Raw genomic sequence first — 19824 nt, forward strand, 5'->3', positions numbered from 1 at the left:
TCAGTCTCTGCTGACCTTCTTCCCAAAAGAAACCAAACCCTGGAGGAGCACAGGGACCCCTGAAATCTCACCGCTTGGAGATTGGGGAGGCGCCAACAGCCTCCCTCTGAGGCTGAGAAGCAGTGACTGGCCCAAGGTCACCCAGTGAGCTTCGTGGCTATGTGGGGATTTGAACCCTGGTCTCCCAGGTTATAGTCCAACACCTTAACCACTACACCACACTGGCTCTCTGGGAGGAGGCCATCTAGCCTCTGCTTAAAAACCCCTAATGAAGGAGGGTCCATGTCAACAGGGACAGGGAATTTGTGGCCCTTTAGAATATATAAGGGCAAATAATCCAATCAATTTTTATCCATGTTTATATGTATAAGAGTCCTGATTATTTTAATTTATGCTCTGATCATATAAATCCAATGAGGGGTATCTATTTATGCTTACTATAGACAAGGCAACAATTAAGTGTTCCTCCCCTACTGCTTCTTCACTCTGAATCACCTTCTCCTGTTCACTCCCTCTCTCAAAAAAGCTATCAAGCTACTTACATGCATTACATGTAACATGAAGTTTGAATCTGACACTTTAGGGAATGTAGGATGCTGCCTTATGCCAAGTGAAACCTAACAGTCCCTTTAGCTCAATATTGGCTACACTGACTGGCAGCAGCTGTCCATGGCTTCAGACCTGAATCTTCCCAAGCCTTACCTGGAGGTGCCGAGGATTACATTGGGGATCATCTTCATGCAAGACATGTGCGCTATCACTGAGCACGTGGTTGTTGTTTGCACAAAGCTTCATGGGTGCCTTGGAGATTCCATGGAGTTTTGCATCACACAGCCATAATCTAAAGCAGATAGACAAAAACTGCTAAAGGGTTCAGAAAGAAGCAGGTGGGAGCAACTTCAGCCCAGCTCTATGCAGAGTCTTCGGGCCAGCCACCAGAACCATCCATTTTTCCTCATCATGTACAAAACGCAGCTAGAACTTTAGTTAAAACAAAAATCACAGCAACTTAGACGTTTTAATATGCTAAACATTGTAAAAAAAAAATGTAAGAGTCTGCCTGAATTAAACACATATCCAACTAGTGGGTTTCAAAAATGCTGTAGAGAATTGCTTCATTTGCTTTCACATTTAAGCCGATGAAAAACATCTTTCCTCCCTAAAATTGTGACAGATTGAAGCATTGCACTAAGGAGTTACAGAATGTGAACTTTAGGGCGCCTGGCAAATGCATACTTCCTCCTCCAAGCCACTCAGTGTTGATCCATCAAAGAAAAACATTCTTCATCTAACATCTGGATCCTGTAATAATACATGCATTTGTTATTAATTCATAAAAGCAGAAAAGTATAGTCTATGCCATTTGAAGATACAACTATAATCTAAGCTCCGTCTCAGATTCAGCTTGTTGGGGCCAAAAGGAAGGCCTTCCCTAAGAGTTCAACTCCACTATACACGCCTTTGTTTAATTTGCTTGTAGTTCAGCTGGTTTGGTAGAGATTTCAGATGTTTATGTATGGTTTTGTCCTTGTTAATTGGTTTTTAAATGCTGGATTTATGTTTATAGTGGCATTCTGGAATCTAACAAACAAAGCAGATACATATATTTCTGAATGTGTTCTAATGTATTCAAACTATTTTTGCAATCACCCCCCCCCTTGCAGGTGTTCACATTCTAAATTGCTTCTAATAAAATTAAAATGGAAATGTCTGCCTTAAAATCAGCACCAAGCTTAGTACTTTATTTGAATTATAGCCTAATACCATGCAGGATTAAGTTCCACTGGTTTCAAAAGACATTTCATCCCTAGTAAGGGTGGATAGAAAAGCCTTAGGGCCTGATCACATTCTGGCTTAAAGCGGATCTGGTGCTTTTTGCAGATCCTTTTAATATGAACCGTTTGCATAACTTTTTTGCTAATCTGAGTGCATTCAACTGCTATTGCCTTTAAATCAGGATTAAATCAATGCGATAAAAATCTGAAATTGGTTCGAAAAACCACACCTGCTTCGGTGCCAATCTGCTGCTGTTGTTTTTCTCAGCTGTTTTCAGCTGCACGGGTTGTTCGCCTCCCTTTCTCCACCCCCCTACACTGTCTATGGACATCATTTTGTTTCCTGCTGCTGACGAACAAACTTCTGGTCGCTGTAGCGTTCCTTTCCCCCACTTTCCCCCCAGCAAGTTCCCTCCCTCGGTCCTTTAAACCAGCTATATGCTCTGTTTACTCGCTATTTTACTTTACGAGCCGGGGGGGCAGCGAGGAGCAGGGAGGGAAGAGAAGGAGTGCTGTGCTGCCACTCTCCCCTGTACCTCTCTCTGCCGGGGGAGGAGGAGGAGGAGCTGCTTCGTTCAGTGGCAGTTTGTGGGGAAGAGACCAGGTGGGTATTTATGGCTGGTGATCGGGGCGCAGGCGGGTGAGCAGCCCCTTGCCCCGTCCCTTCGAGGCAGAGGCAACAGCGAGCAGTCCTGCCAGCCAGCAAAGGCTGCCTTCCCTACAGCCAGAGTGAAAGCCCGAGGAGGAGGGAAGAGATGCAGCCCAGAGAGCAGGACTTGCCGTGGGATGCGCCAGGGCAGCCCTGCTTGGTTTTCTGGAGGGGAAGGAGAGGGGGGTCAACCCGACCCCCCCATCTAACATTTTCCAGCTGGGATGCAGCCCGGGGAAAGCTCCTGCAGAAGCCCTGTTGCAACTAAGGTCTTGTTCACAAAGAGGTTGTGTGCGCACACACACACAAACACAAAAATATACACACTGTGCACTATAAACATTTCATTCCTTATTCACAAAAAAGGGCTTTGTCTAGAGGAAATGAAACTGACAACAGAAAAAAAGTAATTTGGTGTCAGTTGCACCGCCCCCACACACTGTCTCCCCGCTTAGTGTGAGATTGATAGAAAAACCCACCCTTTCTTGATTAGCAATGGGGATGTTCCGGAGGGAGTTAATATTTAAATTGAGGGGTGGGGACACAAGGAAACAGCGATACTAATAAAGGCGAAGGTGTGTGAACAACACAGCAAATTGGTAGGTAGGAAGGAAAGACATGTGTGAACCGTGGAACTCTATCGCAAAGGGAAAAGCTTCAAATTCAATATGGATTTTAGCTCCCATGTGAACCTGGCCTTAGTCCCATGTATACTTTTACAGCCTGATTCTATCCACAACAGTGATACAAAATAGAAGACGAATATTCCTATTTTACAGAAGGACAACTAAGGCTGCAGGATAGAAGTTTGTCCAAAGCAATCAAGAACTGTTATGGCTGACCTGGAATTTCAAACCAGGACTCTCTGATTCAAGTATGTCTTCCACTAGGGCCACTATTTTATTGATTGATTGATTGATTGATTGATTGATTGATTGATTGCATTGCATTGCATTGCATTGCATTGCATTGCATTGCATTGCATTTGTATACTGCCCCATAGCAGAAGCTCTCTGGGCAGTTTACAACAATTAAAAACATTCAAAAGAAATATACAATTTTAAAAATACATTTTTAAAAAGGAATTTAAAAACACATGATAAAATGCCTGGGAGAAGAGGAAAGTCTTGACCTGGCACCGAAAAGATAACAGTGTTGGCACCAAGCGCACCTCATTAAACATTTCATTCCATAATTTGGGGGCCACCACTGAGAAGGCCCTCTCCCTTGTTGCCAGACTCCCAGCTTCCCTCAGAGTAGGCACCCGGAGGAGGGCCTTGGATGTGGAGCATAGTGTACGGGTGGGTTCGTGTTGAGAGAGGCATTCCATCAGGTATTGTGGTCCTAAGCCGTGTAAGGCTTTATAGGTTAAAACCAGCACCTTGAATCAAGATCGGAAACATACAGGCAGCCAATGCAAGCAGGCCAGAATCGTTTTTATATGTTCAGACTGTCTGGTCCCTGTTACCAATCTGGCTGCTGCATTTTGGACAAGCTGCAGTTTCCGAACCATCTTCAAAGGCAGCCCCACGTAGAGCGCATTGCAGTAATCTAACTTGGAAGGTTACCAGAGCATGGACAACTGAAGCCAGGTTATCTCTGTCCAAACAGGGGCGTAGCTGGGCCACCAACTGAAGTTGGTAGAAGGCACTCCGTGCCACCGAGGCTACTTGAGCCTCAAGTGACGGAGATGGTTCTAGGAGAACCCCCAGGCTACGAACCTGCTCCTTCAGGGGGAGTGCAACCCCATCCAGAACAGGTTGGAAGAACCATCCACTAGCAGCATCTCAGTCTTGTCTGGATTGAGCCTCAGTTTATTAGCCCTCATCCAGTCCATTGTCGCAGCCAGGCACTGGTTCAGCACATTGACAGCCTCACCTGAAGAAGATGAAAAGGAGAAATAGAGCTGCGTGTCATCAGCATACTGATGGCAATGAACTCCAAAGCTCCGGATGACCGCACCCAATGGTTTCATGTAGATGTTGAACAGCATGGGGGACAGAACTGACCCCTGCGGAACCCCATACTGGAGAGTCCAGGGTGCTGAGCAATGTTCCTCAAGAACCACCTTCTGGAGACGACCCGCCAAGTAGGAGCAGAACCACCACCATGCAGTCCCTCCCACTCCCAACTCAGCCAGTCTTTCCAGAAGGATACCATGGTTGATGGTATCGAAAGCCGCTGAGAGATCAAGGAGGATCAACAGAGTCACACTCCTCCTGTCTCTCTCCCGACAGAGGTCATCATACAGGGTGACCAAGGCTGTTTCTGTGCCAAAACCAGGCCTGAAACCCGACTGAAATGGATCCAGATAATCGGTCTCATCCAAGAGTGTCTGGAGCTGGCCTGCCACCACTCGTTCAAGTACCTTGCCCAGGAATGGAACATTTGCCACCGGCCTGTAGTTATTAAGATTTTCTGGGTCCAGGGAGGGTCTCTTCAGGAGTGGTCTCACTACCGCCTTTTTCAGGCAGCCAGGGACCACCCCCTCTCTCAGAGAGGCATTAATCACTTCCCTGGCCCAGCCAGCTGTTCCATGCCTGCTAGCTTTTATTAGCTAAGAAGGGCAAGGATCCAGCACAGAAGTGGTTGCACAAACCTGTCCAAGCACCTTGTCAACGTCCTCAAGCTGCACCAACTGAAACTCATCCAAGAAATCGGGACAAGGCTGTTCTCTGGATACCCCGCTTGATTCACCTGCTATAACAGTGGAGTCTAAGTCCTGGCGGATGCTTAAGATTTTATCCCGGAAGTGCCTAGCAAATTCATTACAGCGGGCCTCAGATGGTTCTACCATGTCCCTGGGGCCAGTGTGTAATAGCCCCCGGACAATTCTGAAGAGCTCCGCTGGGCGGCAGATTGATGATTTGATAGTGGCAGCAAAATATTGTTTTTTGCTGCCCTCACTGCCCCTAAATACAGCTTACCATAGGCACTTACCAGTGTGTAATTCCATCCACCAGGAGTTCGTCTCCATCTGCACTCAAGCAGACTATAGTTAGACTATAGTTAGTGGAGAAAAACAGCAAACGGCATTTGTAGCTCTTGGTGTATTTAGATTCCATACCATTGCAAATGTTGGCTCACCACTAGGAAGAGAGCTGGAAGACAAAGTTTAATCTTTCTCATCAAGGGATTTTGGAAAATGGGATTTTGAAAGAGGAAGTTATATGCACTATAATGATACCATCTGAATATTAACCAGTAATTTTACTATCCTTGCCTCTCAGTCCACACCCACTGCATGATCATGTAAGGCCTTAACACTACATATTGTTAAATCGATGGGCTGTGCAGTGGCGTCACTAGGGTTGGTGTCACCCAGTGCGGTAACTCATGGTGTCACCCCCATGGACCTCCTCCCGTACCAGACCATACAGAATCCTTAGTAATGTTTTTTGTACTAATGTTACTCGTAAATCGTAATTCCCGTATATCACTGAATGTAATGGCAATAGTAGTGACATAAACAACTAGCAAAATTAAAATTACACCTTTAAATTACAATATCATACGCACAGCCCAAATTCTTGCTCTTATCACTAATGGGAGTTAATTATCTTGCATATGCCCATAGTAAATTTTCAGATATTTTCAGACCCTCAGCAATTTTCAAGTGGTCTATGTAGAAGAAAAGTTTGGGAACCCCTGGTCTAAGACATCTGCTTATGTCCCTATGCTGCTCTCACCCCTCATTTAGGTGCCTGGGATGCATGCGTGTGGACATACCTCCTTACAATTATGGAAAGTGATTCTTAATAATAAGTCTCCAGACACAAAGTTACATAGGTATTTATCAGTTGTTTAGTAGAAAATTCAGAAGTGCAGAGTCCCTTCATGATAGTTGCAGCCACATACACACTTTTTTACTCCTGGATTAAGAATGAGATCTTTGTTAATGCATTCTCTCACAACAACAAACATCTCTAGGAGCCAATCAGCATGTAAGTGGAGAGTGTTAGCAACTGAGAAGAGTCTTCTCAGTGGCTGACTCACCTCCTTTCACTCTGATTGGCTGTAATCAGCAGGAAAGGCAAGGAAGCATATTAGACTCTTCTCAGTGACTAACACACTCCCTTTTCATGCTGACTGTAGGATGCTTGGAGACATAGGGACCCTGCTCCCAAAAAAGCAGAGGGACTAAGATCCCCTGGGTGACTACCCTCCTGGTGCTTATGGACATGACCGTAATATATTTTGTGACGTGCAAGTTCGATATTATTTATAAAGTGTGTTTAGGATTACACTGATGGCATTCCCAAATATGTACTTTCACACAGACTTTGGTTTTCCATAACACAATGTTTGTCGAAGCCTCCACACTTGGGGGGGCACTACTAATATATGAAGTGGTCTCAATAGTGAGAAAAGTAAACAAGTGAATGGTGATCCAAATGTTTTTCATTCTCACGTTATGAAGCTAGCTGCCAGATGATGTATCACCTTCCCTACGCATGCAGCGTAGACTGAAAAAACAGCACCCAAGCCACCATTCAATACGTGCACGTGTTCTTTCCAACATGGATCTACAGGTCTGAAAAAGTAATGTGTGACAAAGTCCTCAAACACCTTATAACATGCCTCAAACATGATCTCTTGTTCTATCAGCATGCCTTCACACCATCACTTTGCCAAAACATAAGGATAGGTAAATTGCTTCTAGGGAGGTTCATAATTATGATTTCCTATTTATTTAATCTAAAAATATTTAAAATACATAAAAACAGCCAGGGGAAGATATTGGAGAAATATAAAATAAATACAAATTAAAAGGGGGGGGAGGTGAAGAGACCTTAAATGTGCTACTCACCATCTCTCAGCCTATCCTCCCCTCAGGATGAAAACAATGGAGAACCATGACCACCCCCAGGAAGAAGGGCACACTTAAAATGTAGAGGAAAAAATCATCTACAACCATAGTGTGAAATCAAATACTTATTGGGACACAGTATGAAGAAATATTTATATAAACATGACTCTCAAATATGTTTATGAATTACACAATCTGTAAATATATTTATAGTGCAATCCGATGTTTGTTTACTCAGAAGCAAGTCCCAATGTATTCAATGGGGCTTACTCAAACTGGGAAGTGTGCAGAGAACTACAGCTTCAAGTGATAAGGAACTTGTTCTTTCAACTTGTTCTTTTAAGTTGAGACCTTATCCCAGTCTGAGTCTGTGTTGGAATTGCTTTTTAATATGTTTTTAAGCCTTTTCTGTTTTTTAAAAAATGTTTTTTTAAAGCTTTTAAAAAATATTTTCAAAGATGTTTTAATATATTTTAAAGTCTGTTTTTATGATGTTTTAAAGTGCTTTCAGTGCTTTTGTTTGCCGCCCTGGGCTCCTACTGGGAGGAAGGGCAGGATATAAATCAAATAATAAATAAATAAACTTCATTCACCCAACCCAAAATTCAGAATCATGCCTCTTTAGGCTGTTTTCCAACTGTTTATTCTTGCTTTATGGTTATTGGATTTTAAATGGCTTTATTTCTTGTTGTGAGCTGCCTTGGTTTCCAACCCTACCTCACAGGGTTGTTGGAAAGACTACACACACACACTGCAGATGTATAAATACATACAGCCCATATAATAGTTTATTGTCAAACCAGTTGTCATTGCAGAAAAATCAGTATTAGTTTAAAAAAAATCAGTATTAGTTTCCTACAGAATAAAAACTGTAATACCTAAGTAAGCCCTGCCTACTTGCTTTAAAATAGGACTAGAGGGGGAGGAAACAGAAAGAGAACACAAACACAATTTTTTACATTCACTCCCAAGTCCCATTGATTTTCAGCACATTCATAACCATGTCTACTCAAAAGTAAATCCTATTGAATTCAATGGGATTTACTCTGGAGATATGGGATTAGCAATGCTTATACCCCCACAAAAGCAAGTATTGGGAAGGTTTTCAAAACACTGCCCAGGATCTGACTCCTACACACAAGAGGGGGAAAAACTGAAATGTATATACTTACCCAATTTATGAGATGTTCAGATAAACGGGGGGGGGACCCACCATTTTCTGGCCTTGCAATGAGGTTTACTAGACACTGCCACAGGTCAAACAAACACTTCACTGACTTGCTACAATCCTGAACAGGCGGGGTTAAAGCCACGAAGTGCTATACAGTAGTTTAAAAAAAGATTTAACGGGTGGGCTGACGTTTTTATGTATATCTCGAGAACCAGACCACCTAGAAACTTAATATTTTTTTAAATTAAAGCTGACAATCACCCCCCTCTGATGGTGTCACCTGGTGTGGTCCACACACCCCGCACCCGCCTAATGACGCCACTGGGGCTGTGGATCTGGGGTGGTAATAAATTTTCTACACTGTCTTTTAAAATGTCTCCTCTTCCAGCCAGCCAGAAATTATTTCCTTGATTCAGTTTTCAGCTTAGTTGTAGGCTTGAATCCAACTTCACAGAACTTTTAAATTAGGGGTAGCCATTATGAAATCAACAGAGATGTTAGTGATTTTATCTGCAAAATGCATAGCTATTCCCTCATAGCAGGCCTTTGAGGGTCCCAGGGTATAAAACTCTATTGATGAACATATTGATGGACATATATTCATTCTCTTTTGGGAGGAGAGCTCATTATAAAGGTGTTTTTATTTTATTTTTATTTTTTTCAATAAGAGATTTTTAATTTCATTTATGCCACAAACTACAAAGTGCAAGACTCCCAAGAAAAAATGACAAACAGGAAAACAAACCAGACAATCCAACTTAATTGATACAAACATTTCCAACACACACACACACACCTTTTTTCAAGTCATTGTGAAACCATAACATGTATTGGAAAACACTCCATATCTTCTACAATGTTCTGTAAAATTACTCCAACCTGCCCAAAAATTGTCCTGTTTTTGATTATATTCTCTAGATCTGAGCTGAGGTTAATGAGGGATGCTAAAAGCAACAAAAAAGCTTTCTTCAGATACATGCATAGTAAAAGACAGAAAAATGAAATGGTGGTTCAGCTCCTCACTGAGGATGGCAAAATGATTAAGATTACAAAGAAAAGGCAAAAGTTCTCAGTTCCTACTTTGGCTCAGTCTTCTCCCAAAAGAGGGTCTATGATCCTCCTGGCAAACAAGTTGAAGGGGCAGGATTGCAGCATGAGGTTGATAGACAAATGGTCAAGGAATACCTAATTACTTTGAACAAGTTCAAATCTCAAGGGCCCAATGAACTGCATCCTAGAGTAATGAAGTAGCTAAACGAACGATCCTCAGAGCCACTGTCTATTATCTTCGTGAATCATGGAGGCTGGGGGAAGTGCTGGATGACTGGAGGAGGGCTAATGTTGATCCTATCTTCAAAAAGGGCAAAAAGGAGGAACCTGAGAACTATAGACCAATCAGTCTGACATCAATCCCTGGGAAAATTCTGGAGCAGATTATAAAGTGGTCAGTTTGTAAGCACCTTGAAAATAATGCTTAGTCCTGGGCCCAGTGCTCTTCAACATTTTTATTAATGACTTGGATGAGGAGGTTCAGAGAATGCTTATCAACTTTGCAGCTAATACAAAAACTGGGAGGGATAGCTAATATCCTGGAAGACAGAAATAAAATTCAAAGTGTTCATGATAGGCTAGAGCACTGGGGTGAAAACAACAGGGATAAGTGCAAAGTTATACATTTAGGAAAAAGAAACCAATGCACAGTTATAAGATACCTGGCTCAGCAACACTACATGTGAGAAGGATCTTGGAATTGTTGATCACAAGCTGAATATGAGCCAACAGTGTGATGTGGCTTCAAAAAAGGCAAATGCTGTTTAAGTCTGCATTAGTATAGTTTCCAAATCACGTGAAGTATGAGTTCCCTCTATTCGGCACTGGTTAGGCCTCATCTTGAGTACTGTATCCAGTTCTGGACACTACACTTCAAAAAGGATGCAGACAAACTGAAACAGGTTCAGAAGAGGGCAACGAGGATGATCAGAGCACTAGAAACAAAGCCCTATGAGGAGAGACTGAAAGGACTGGGCATGTTTAGCTTTGAGAAGAGAAGACTTAGTGGAGATATGTTAGCACTGTTCAAGTACTTGAAAGGTTGCCACACAGAGGAGGGCCAGGATCTCTTCTCGATCATCCCAGAGTGCAGGACACTGAATAATGGGCTCAAGTTGCAGGAAACCAGATTTTGGCTGAACATTAGGAAAAACTTCTTAACTGTTAGAATGGTACGACAATGAATCCAATTACCTAGGGAAGTGGCAGGCTCTCCAATGCTGGAGGCCTTCAAGAGGCAGTTGGACAGCCACCTGTCAGGTATGCTTTGACTTGGATTTGTGCATTAAGCAGGGGGTTGGAATCAATGGCAGTATAGGCCTCTTCCAACTATACTATTCTATGATTCTATGTTCTAATAAAGTATGTCAATGTATTTTGAATTTAATTAATTGTTTGCGCTTGGCTGTCGTGGTTTATGGCCAATACAACTTACTCCAGCAACATCTACAAAAGCAAATGAGCCATTCTATGTAGAGGAGACACTAGCAGTTGTTATTTACTGCAGAGAGAGTTCATGGGAGTTACTTCCACAGTGGAAAAAACTGAGAACCACCACTAGTGGTATTTCACTATGTTCAATGGGATCATCTAGTCATATATGTAGTGAAGCTTGAAGAGTTGGAGTCATTTTTGGTGTACATTCCAGTTTAACTGTCCATTGTTAATAATGAGTCTGTCATGATCCCCTAAGCTGAGGATTATCTTATCTTCAGAAAAATGTGACTGAGAGTGAGGTCTTGAGGTCTTGGTTCTCACCAGTTCCTCCAAGCCTTTCTTCAGTATTCACAAGAACACTTAGAGTGACACAACACCCCTGTACTTCTTGCCAAGCAGGCAAAACTAAAAGAGCTGGCTTTTTGTGTGTTTTCTTTCCACATCTCCAGTTCCAGCCTGATTCACACCCAGCCTGAGGGTGAAACATGCAAGAAAACCCAAAGAGTTTCCCTTAATGGTTGAAAAATAGAAATAGCTTGGAGAAATTCTTCTGTTAGCCAACTCTCTTGGTTCACCCCTAGTTTTGACATACTATGCTTTCACTATGCTTTAAAATAGCTTTGCCTCATCACTGTGCATACCATGTGCAGAATTCTATGAATATGTTGTTTGCATGGAAGGGAAACTACTAGCATATATGGGTCCAATGCACAGTGCCAGAGGCAGGGCCGGCTCCAGGAATGCGGGGGCCCTTGGGCATTAGCCTGCCCCGGGCCCCTCTGCTTCCCTTCCGCGATCCCGCAGATCGCAAGATGAGCTTCCGTACCACCCACCATCCCCCGCCATCCCCAGCGTTTCACCTACCTTTCTCTGCTGTTCGCGCAGGGCTGCCATCAATAAAGATGGCGGCCAAGGTTTCCGTAAGGGACTGAAGCCTTTGCCATCTTGGTTGATGGCATGCAGCATGCGCATTGCTGCCATCAACCAAGATGGCGGCAGAGGCTTCAGTCCCTTACGGAAACCTCAGCCGCCATCTTTATTGATGGCAACCCTGCGCAAACAGCAGAGAAAGGTAGGTGAAGCGCGGGGGATGGCGGGCGGCTCAGAAGCTCGTCTTGCGATCCGTGGGATCGTGGAAGGGGAGCGGAGGGCCCCTCAGGGGCCCCCCAGGGGCTCCTAGACCTGTGGGGCCCTCAGGCCAGTGCCCAACCTGGCCGCCCTTTGGAACTGGCCCTGGCCAGAGGCACCCCAAGCAGGGGCTTCTAATCCAGTGTATATCTTGGTAGTGCTAGATTAGGCAGTGCTAGATATGACCTTATGTAAGGTCACATTCTGGGCTCCATGCCTCTCAGTCCAATAAGCCATACCTGTTGCATCCTGTTGCACTTGGATTCACACTAGGGTTGCCAGGTTCAGGGCCTGAGACTGATCCTGTATCTTTAGAAGAGAAAGTCAATCAAGTGCCGGTGTTCTTGCAACCCTGTAATGGGAAAAACCACAAGGTGGAATTCTCCCTTCCCCCTGCACAACTTTTAAAGATACAGAAGACCTCTTCGTTGCCAGGCCCAGTCTCCAAGAGGTCTTCTGTATCTTTAAAAGTTGTGCAGGGGGAAGGGAGTATTCCACCTTGTGATTTTTCCCATTACAGGGTTGCAAGAACACCTGCACTTGGCTGACTTTCTCTTCTCCTAAAGATACAGGATCAGCCTCAGGCCCTGAACCTGGCAACCCTAATTCACACCAATCTCATATCTGCCACCAAAGGATGAGGAAGTCAGCTTGACCATGCAATAAGACAGTGGCTTTTAAATTATGTTCTGAGAAACCTTGAGAGTTTATCTGAGGTGCCTCATTGAGATTAGTAATGGACAAGCTTCCATGAAAGACAGCTTGTCCACCACTACTGATTTGCCCCTGCACTGTGAAGGAGGGTAAACTTCTCAGATAACACATAACATGACAATCTGTTTCATACCAGATTTGTCTACTTGTCCACTCTGACTGGCAGCAGCTCTTCAGAGTCTCAGGCAGAGGTCTTTCCCAACATTCACTAACTGATTCGTTTAATTGGAGATCCCAGGGAACTGAGCCTGGGACCTTCTAAATGCAAAATCCGTGCATGTAGCGGAAGAACTGTGGTCCCTATATGAAGCAATAGTGAGGCCCTGTAGCCTTTCTGGCTCATATCCTACATGAACTGTGCATGTACATTAACACATGGCAGATGTCCAGTTGATTCTTGTCAATGTGGAGCTTGAAAATTGTTTCCTGAAGCCCAAAAGTTTAGAAACCACTGTAATTTTAATTAATTGTATACATTTGGATATGGTGAATAGCAATTGGTTCTGAGGCTGGAGAATTCGAAACAGAATCTAAGCCCATTGTAAATGAGACAATCACAATTTCCTTACATAGACAATTAATTATACAACCCCCAGTGTAGATGAGTGGTTGCACTACAATTATCTCTATACAGAAATTGTTATTGTCTCATTTCCAATGGGTTTAGATTCCATTTAGAATTGGCATTCTCAGTATATGTATATCTCATTATATATAAATGGGATAGGCAACAAAATGTTGCAGTGTAGAGTGATCAATGAGAAGTGCTCCTGTTCAGGTTTCCTGCCACTCCATTCCATTTAATTCCCCCCTTTCACCTTGCACCCCACATTCTGTTGTCCCCTCAACAGTCAATTAACATTTTGTGCCCCCTCATCAAATCTTCTTAAACTGTTTTGAGGTGTCCCTCCCCTTAGGTTTTTTTCCTAGAGATTTTTGTACTTCTCCAAGCATCGATGTTCTCCCAAACTTGCTAATACCAACTCCTTCTCCATGTGCAGGTAATATGATTTAACTACACAAGAATCAGCACTCAAAGACTTGAGATTGGTATTAGTATAGATCAGGAGTTCCCAAACTGTGGTCCGTGGACCACCACCACTACTCTGCGAGCTTCATTTAGGTGGTCTGCGACATGTCCATGTTAAATATTCACATTGATTTTTAATTGTATTTTCATTGCTTCCTTTATTTCTTATAATGTATTTTATTGTATTACTGTTTGAATTCCATGGAATGTCAATTTGTAATACAATAAAATATCAGAAATAAAAGACACAATAAAAATACAATTAAAAATCATACAGCTTCTGGCACAGCACATTACAATTGCTACAACAGGCAGAAAAAGGCTTAAGTGGTCCAAGACCCTTCAGGAATTTTCAAGTGGTCTATGGGGATGGGGGAGGTTTGGGAACCACCAGTATAGATGGTGAAACCTCTTTGGAGACAGGAAACTTGCAATTGCAGGGAACTCCTAAATAATCAGCAACCCAGCAAGGCACATTAGGATTTTTGCAATCTAAAGAGTTAAAAGTAAAGGTATACAGGTAAGAGGTCTGAACTCACAGATTGGTCAGGAACAAAGACAACATTCTTTGACTAGGTTCCCTCCTCCTCCTCACTCCCTGATTAAATAATTGCAAAATAATTCTCTTATCCAGCTTTCTCTGCCATAGAAAACTTATAGGAGATTTAATATAAATAAATATATATCTTGCTTTCATTGCCTGTTAACATTTTGTTTGCCAAAGCAGTTTTATGTTTGCCATGGCACCTTCTACTCATTGAGGACAGATTCATCTGGATGTGCAAAAACATTTTTTCTTTAATCTCATTACAAAGAGTCAGTCTCTTTAATACATTCCAGGACTCCCCACTGCTAAGCTATTTCATCTTGGAAACCTCTCCTTTTAGTAGAATTACTGGGCCCAATTAATGCCTCATTTATATCTCTGTAAATCTGGAGTAAATGTATCAGGCTTTATAATTTCCAAAATTATCTAAGTCCATAAGACTAATTTTCCTAGACCTAATACAGGCTGAAGAAAGTGAGTACACTGATGCATTTTCATTAAAAGATCTAGAATAGTGTGAGAAAAGGCATATTGGGTCAGTACAATAGCCCAACTATTCTAGTACTATACCCTCGACTAAGACTGGACCCAAATGTTTCTGGTAGATTTTACAGGACAATTTATTGATAGAGGCTGTTCCCTAAATATTAACTCACTGCCTCTCAGTATTTAATGTGTGAGAACCACATCAAACATAAGTAGTCTGATGCAGACAACATTTCTGTGTAGGAAATTGTTTGAAAAAGTGGCTCAATACAGATGTAACAACAAACTATGGCTTATCATCACATTCATCAGTCACAGCAAACCATGGGCTCACATGCTTCCCCCACTCTGTGCATGAGAGGAGACACTCCTATTACAACAAACCGCTATTTCTTGTTTTGTCTGAATATGCCAAACTTTGCACAGTCTCAACCATAGTATGGTCACAAACCAGAATCCTTAAAGGAGGAAGAAAAAGAAGGTGGAGCATCAAGCCCTGGGCTCACTATGGCTCATCCATTTAACAAGCCATGGTTTGTTATTACATCTGAACTGAGCCTGTGAGTAGATTGTCGTGTTTTATGAGGAAATACTGTACAATTTAAAAACATATGATCTTTCTATTAATGTTCTCAATTTTCTCTTGCATATAAATGCCACACATTAAGACTTTCTTTCGCTTACCTCCCTTCTAATAAGTATGTGATTATGACAGATCACTCTATGATCCATCACCATTAGATGTTAAAGGGTAGACACAATGGACAGGCAGGATTGGGTGTGCGGGTTCAGTAGTTGTATCTTGATAATGGAATGCCCTGGCAGAGGAGATTTGCCTAGCTTCACTGTTGTTTGCTTTGTACAGGCAGTAAAACCATCTATTCAGACTAGGGTTGCCAGGTCCGTGGCCCGAGACCAGAGCTTGGAAGATTACTTTTAAAAAGTAATAAATTACAGTTACAGTTACATGGCCCCCAAAAAGTAGTAATTACCGTTACAATTACAATTGCTCTGAAAGTAACTGGTTACTTTACTTTTACTCAAAAGTAATTGCTACAATTACATTTTAGTTACTTTTTTTTAAAAAAAATTGCCTACACGGTGCTGGCCTTGGCTGCTGCACACCTAAGTCGCCCCAAACAACATAAGCACACACATACAGAGGGTAGTAGAATATTTTTTTATCTGTAAGATTAACAGAATGACATAACAGAATCTCACATCCCCTCACCCCACCCCCAGCAATGATGATACCCCAACACACATTTTTGTATATATATATTGCCTCCAGCTCTTTTCTCCTTCCACCCCTGTCCATTTTTAAACAATTGCTTTCTGTACGCCGTCTCGCTCTCCACCTCCTCCCTCGTTGCCTCCTAAGCACCCGTACAGCATGAAGGAAGAACAACGCTGCACAGAAGCCCAATTTGAAGCACATGATTTTTATTCACAAATCAGAGGAGCAGAAGACTTCCCCTGCTCCCCCCAAGTAATGCACAAAAGTAATGCTGGAAACATTACAATTACTCCTCAAAAGTAATGAAGTTACTACTCATTCTATTACCAGCAAAATGTAATGAAGTTACCCACTCGTTACTCAAAAAAGTAATAAATTACAAGTAATTCATTACTTGTAACTAGTTACTTCCAAGCTCTGCCTGAGACTGATCTTATATCTTTAGGAGAAGAGAAAGTCGGCCAAGTGCAGTTGTTCTTGCAACTCTGTAATGGGAAAACCCACAAGGTGGAATTCTCCCTTCCCCCTCCACAACTTTTAAAGATATAAAAGACCTCTTGGAGGCCGGGCCTGGGTGTTGGTGACAATCCCTAGTGAGCAATTTCAGTCATCATGGCTGGGCCTGAGAAGGATGTTTTTGGCAACAATCCCAGAGCAAGTAGAATGCATGTGCAGATAATCTTTCCTAGACTTATGACTATTTGCTCACGTTGTAGGGCCCAGATCTGCAAACACTAGTCAGATGTTGGTGACCAGTCTTGGTTTATCACTAGCTGATTGTGGATCAGGGCTGCACTTCTGGTCCTGCTTCTAATTTTGGGTGTGTGTCCCCTCAAAACAGCAAGACCCTTGAGTGCCCTCTGCTGTTAAGCAGAAGTATTTGAGTGACAATTTCAAGAGAAAAGGTACACTTATTGTGGTTGACGGTGCAGGTGTTTAAACAAGTTAAGGAAAAGGGCTCTTTAATTTCAGCTTCCCCCCCCCCCAGAAAGCCTGGGAGGTGGGAAAAGTCAATGGGAAAACACAAATCATTAGAAAGACAAATGCTATTTTCAGCTTTTTGCATGTGTATTGCTAACAAAGAGAGAGAGAGAGAAGGAGAGAAAGGAAGCTCATAGCTATAGAATTGTTCTTGATGGAGCCCTTTTGATGAGATAAAGGTGTTTTTCTCTCATGGTTGCATGTATTTTCACTCCATCTGTCCAGCTGGGTTTAGAGATTGAGGTCTGAGTATGCAATTGTGTATCTGTTCCACCAGATATTGAAGAGTGTTTGCTTTGAACAATGTGGCTTTTTCTTTTTGTTTTTTTTAATGGTAGCATAGCAGTTGCTTGGGGGAGGGAATAGAATCAACCATATTAGGAAATTAATAAAAGTGAAAACCAGTTTTATTTCAGTAAGTGTGAAGAGGAAGGCAACATGTGTGGTTTGCCTAACTTCATCTGCCAACACAGCTTTAAGAAGAGGTGAATCTACTAATATACAGCATATCTGCTTAGGCCAATTGAGTGGGATCACATGTGCTCCTTCAGCATATCCAGCCCCCATAAGACACGTTTATCCTCACCTCATGCTGGTTCCTCTCACACCTCTTTGAGCACATATGCACTGATCATGTGGGTGTAATCTGTGCACCCAACAGGAAGAACGTTGGTCCAACTTGTGCCAAGTCTACCCCTTCCTTCCCCTTTCCTTTTTTGACAACAACACTCTACCTTTTATAGCAACATATCAGTGAGCAATTCAACCAGGGTAATCCTTCTCAGGAGGGGGAGACAGTGATCAGGGAAGCTGCACTTGCTGAATATCTGCCTGTGGTACAACTGTTAAAGGAATGCCTCTCCCGGTACGAACCCACCCACACACTACGTTCAAGATCAAAGGCCCTCCTCTGGGTGCCTACTCCAAGGGAAGCTCAGAGGGTGGCAACAAGGGAGAGGGCCTTCTCAGTGGTGGCCCCCAAATTATGGAATGATCTCCCTGATGAGGTGTGCCTGGCACCAACACTGTTATCTTTTCGGTGCCAGGTCAAGACTTTCCTCTTCTCCCAGGCATGTTAGCATGCATTTTAAATTGTTTTAAATTTTTAAATTGTGTTTTAAATTGTTTTTTAAATATGTGTTTTAAATTGTATATTTGTTTTAATGTTTTTGGTTGCTGTAAACCGGCCAGAGAGCTTTGGCTATGGGGCGGTATACAAGTGCAATCAATCAATCAATCAATCAAGGAAGGAAGGAAGGAAGGAAGGAAGGAAGGAAGGAAGGAAGGAAGGCATGGAACATCTGATAAGAAAAAAGGGATGGAGGCAGCCATATCCAGGCAATGTCATTTTGCATTTCAGATAATACTTCTGGTACACCTGATCTGAACACTTGTTGGATCACTTGCAAAAGTGGCCTAAGAACAAGTGTATGTGTGTGGTTTATAGCCACATATGCTCTGGTTTTTTGAAGGCATATGAAGGGAGTTCCATGTACACACAGAACTCCCCACCAGGCAAGGACATTAATTTCCATGGAGGATGTGGATCCACATTTATTTTTATTTTATTTATTAATTATTTTATTTATATCCCCCCCTTCCTCCCAGCATGTTCTTTTTGCATGCGCTGATCTTCTCCCTTCATTGAACAAACTAGGGAGGCCTTTGGACACAAGAACTTCATGTGTATAGTAGAAAGCACAGAGGTTGTGATATGGAACAAGTTTGTTACTGAACTTCAGAATGGAAATTACCAATATAACTATTCACAGAAGAACCAGGCATGCTTTTAGAAAGAGAGTAGTTGCACAGATTAAAAATACCTGAGGCCAGATGAAGGGAAAGTTTAAAAGAGTTCTCTTTCAAAGGTCACTTTGAAATGGTATGGTATCATTTTCTACCAGTTCATGAAGTTTGCTCAGTGCCTGTTAAACTACATTTTTGCCCTCACATAAGCTGTTATTGCTGATTTTGCCTCTGCTTTTTGAGGCTTGCAGGTGGTGTTATCTGTGCAGCTTTGCAAAAGTCTGTGGGCCCATCTTGTCCTTCAGATATGTGGGAGTTTAGAGGAGCTTCAAAGAATTGTTCAAGGACATAGTCTGGCCCAGTGCCCAGACCCTGAGGCATTTTGTATCGTCTCAGAATGATAACACTCTGGCAAGACACAAAAATACATTTCAAGGTAACATTGACAGTTCTTATTCCCAAGGTTTTGGCTGTCCAAAATGATAACTCTAGAGCCCTTGGAGGAGTTTTATGTGTTCTGCTGACCAGAGCTTGGATGTATCTGAGACTTGCCCCTAACAAAAACATTTCAAGCCTTTAGACAAGTCCACATGCACCCTGGGACAGGAAAGGAACATTTGACATTTTTCAACACGCTGGAGAAGGAGCTGCTTATAGATAATGAAGAGAAACAAGATACTATCCAAGTCAGAATGGAAGGTTTAAAATGTTGATAAGTATGTGATAGCATTTTCCCTTTGTCACAGGTTACCATTAATCTGGAATACAGTAGCAAACAAATGGAAACCTCATAGGCTGAGAAGTTTTGTATTATTTTGTTTTCATGGCAAGAAACCAAATCTTCTGAAACAGCCTGGCACGAATCCAGAGTAGGAAGGACATTTGACCCAGCAGAGGCTCCTGTTGATGGAGGCTTCTGGTGATGAAAGGGGGAGGCAATTTGAGGGGGATATGGGGGGTTGCAGGGGAAAGGGAGAACTGAGTTGTTTCCAGACCTGTTTATTGAACATTCATCCTGCGTGCACGGAGGTTATACATCAGATGTCTGCTTTTTACTGAACAT

Source organism: Rhineura floridana, chromosome 4 (assembly GCF_030035675.1).
Source record: "Rhineura floridana isolate rRhiFlo1 chromosome 4, rRhiFlo1.hap2, whole genome shotgun sequence".
Taxonomy (NCBI): Eukaryota; Metazoa; Chordata; class Lepidosauria; order Squamata; family Rhineuridae; genus Rhineura; species Rhineura floridana.